This window comes from Tupaia chinensis, unplaced genomic scaffold, assembly GCF_000334495.1.
Source record: "Tupaia chinensis unplaced genomic scaffold, TupChi_1.0 Scaffold000627_1, whole genome shotgun sequence".
Classification (NCBI taxonomy): domain Eukaryota; kingdom Metazoa; phylum Chordata; class Mammalia; order Scandentia; family Tupaiidae; genus Tupaia; species Tupaia belangeri.
Genome location: NW_006160147.1, coordinates 5,817,394 through 5,820,092, shown reverse-complemented (window position 1 = coordinate 5,820,092; position 2,699 = coordinate 5,817,394). Strand labels below are relative to the sequence as shown.

The window sequence follows — 2,699 nt, the reverse complement described above, 5'->3', positions numbered from 1 at the left end:
GCTAATAAAAAAGAGAAAGACTTCATATACGAAAACTGGGCATATGATTGGACGGCACTGAATATTGCTGGTAACAGATGGAACTGTTCGATAAATACTTTGGGAACAATTTGTTATACATAATAAGATGATGAAATCAATGCTATTCCCAATACATGAGGGCTTAAAGGTGGAATGCAATACATTAAGACGTTTAAAAAGAAATATATAGGAGAGTATTTTTATGAACTAAGGGCAAGGAAACCTTTCTTGTAATAGACATTAAAAAATGCAAACTTGGGACCTGCAGTTGGCGTAATGGCTATGTTGCTGGACTCCCATATAGTCGACTGCGGTTCGAGTCCCGGACTCGGACCCGGTGGCTTAAACTCAGGAATTGAACCTTGGGCGCATGTGCATGCATGCCCAAGATCCCGAGAAGAGAATGGAGGAGAAGGGATTGTGGTGTGGCCATCCTCCCTCGGGAGATGATTTTTCGCTTTCTGTCTCTCTCTTTCTGGCGAGCGCAGGCGCATGATAGCAGAAACCTCTCCAAAAACAAAATACAAACTATTTTCTTTAGGAAGATTGATGAATTCAACTATATTACAACCAAAACTTTGTTTATCAAAAGATACTATTAAGAGAGCAAAAGCTCATAAACTATATAAGACATTTGCAACATGTATAACTAAACATCATTATTATTATATTATACTAAATATGTAATTATTAAAAAACATAGATCCTAATGCCAATCAGAAAAAGTATCAATAAAAAAGTAACAAAAGAACAAAATTTTATTTTCAGTAATATTGTATTCTAGATTAATTGGATGAACTATTCCACTGGAAACAACTCTAAGTGCTGAGATGCCTGTGTGTGTATGTGTGTGTGTGTGTGTGTGTGTCTGCATGTGTTTGGATCTATCTATGTATATATCTCTATAAGCATATATAATTACAACATACAAGTGAATTATCAGGGTAAAATAAAAGAGAAAGGAAGGTCAGTAAGGCATTTTGGAAGTATGGTAGAATTTGAGCTTTGATTCTTATAAACTTTTGGACCTCTGGCAACAGAAATAAGGGCTCACTAAGAAGCTAGAATTTAAAAGTCAGACAATATAGTGTTGGTGAGACTCTTCTCCACGCGGTTGAGAAGTTAGGTCAGGCTAGGCAGCGTGTGCTGAATGACACTGGGAACATTTGGTGACACACGTGTGGAGTCCGCCACGACTGTGGGAAAAGTGAAGACATTGTAAAAGCATAATGAAAGGAGAGGTAAAAAGGAGAAGCCTTTCAGTTTAGTAAGACTGAAGAATCAGCAGAAGAAAAGGAAGAAACTATTTCCCCCAGAGCCACAAAAGGTAAAAAGAAAGCAGAACCTTCAGAAGTTGACATGAGTGCTCCTAAATTCAAAAAGGCAAAAAAAGAAGAGGCGCCACTTCAAGGTGATATTGTTTCTCCTAAAACCAACAGTGCGAAAAAGAAGGAAGAGCCCTCTGAAAAGAAGGGCTTACCTGCTTCTCCTAAAACCAAAAAAGTGAAGAGCCTTCTGAAGAAGAAACAGATGCTCCTAAGCCCAAGAAACTAAAGAAAGAGAAGGAAGTGGATGGAAACATCAGAGAGAAAAGCCCCAAACTGAAGAAGGGATTCACTCCTTCTGATCCTCACTCTAATTCCCAAGAAGCTGCCAGGGAAGAAAGTAACCGAGACAGAGCAGGAAATACCTGTGGACCAAAAAGAAAGCACTTTCTCATGTTTTCCCGTATCTGAAGAGACTATTAAACTTCTCAAAGGCCGTGGGGTGACCTCCATGTTTCTAAGCAAGGAAAGACATCCCACTGTGTCTATAGTGCCAAAGACTTCACTGCACAGGCACAGACAGGAACTCTTTACCATTCCTCTGATTGAGAAGCCCCAGGGAGAACTATAGGACAAGAGAGGCTGTTCTGCTCAGGTACTGGTCCTTGTATCTGCAAGGGAGTTGGCAAGTTAAGTAAGCGGAGACTTCAGTGACACTGCAAACGAGCTGACAGAGACCTGTTTTTTTTTTTTTTTTAATGAGGGGTTTTTTTTTTAGGGAACATGCACTCGTCAGAGAGACAGAGAAACAGAGAGACAGAAAGTGAGAAATCATCCCCAAGGGGAGATGGCCACACCACAATCCATTCTCCTCCATTCTCTTCCTGGAATTTTGGGCACTTATGTACACGTGCCTGGTGTGAGTTTGAAGCCATTGAGTCCAGGACTCCAACCGTGATCAACTACATGGGAGTCTAGCGACATAACCATTATGCCATCTGCTGGTCCCCAGCAGTGGTTTATTTTTATGGTGGAACTCCATATGGAGGTCAAATGGAACACATGAGGAATGGGATTGATACCCTGGTTGGGCTGCTAGGTTGTATCAAAGGCCTCCTACAGAATGGCAAGCTCCAGTTCACCAACTTAAGCATGTTGTCCTATATGAAGATGAGCACATATTGAAAATGGGTTTTGCTGATCAGATGGAAGAGATTTTTGTTTGTTTGTTTGTTTGGAGAAGCTTTTGCTATAGGGTGTGTGCGCAGGCCAGAGAGAGACAGAGAGACAAGACAGAAAGCGAGAAATTACCCCCCAGGGGGGGATGGCCATGCCACAGTTTCTTCTCTATTCTCCTCTTGGCACGCACACACAGCTGGCATGAGTTCAAGCCACTGGGGCTGGGACTCAAAC

The 2,699-nt window shown here is 41.4% G+C and overlaps 1 pseudogene; it reads left to right on the top strand.

Annotated features, from left to right (window-relative positions):
* The first annotated feature begins 1,171 nt into the window (after positions 1 to 1,171).
* Positions 1,172 to 2,699, top strand: part of LOC102486102 (nucleolar RNA helicase 2 pseudogene) — a 7,320-nt pseudogene continuing 5,792 nt past the window's right edge.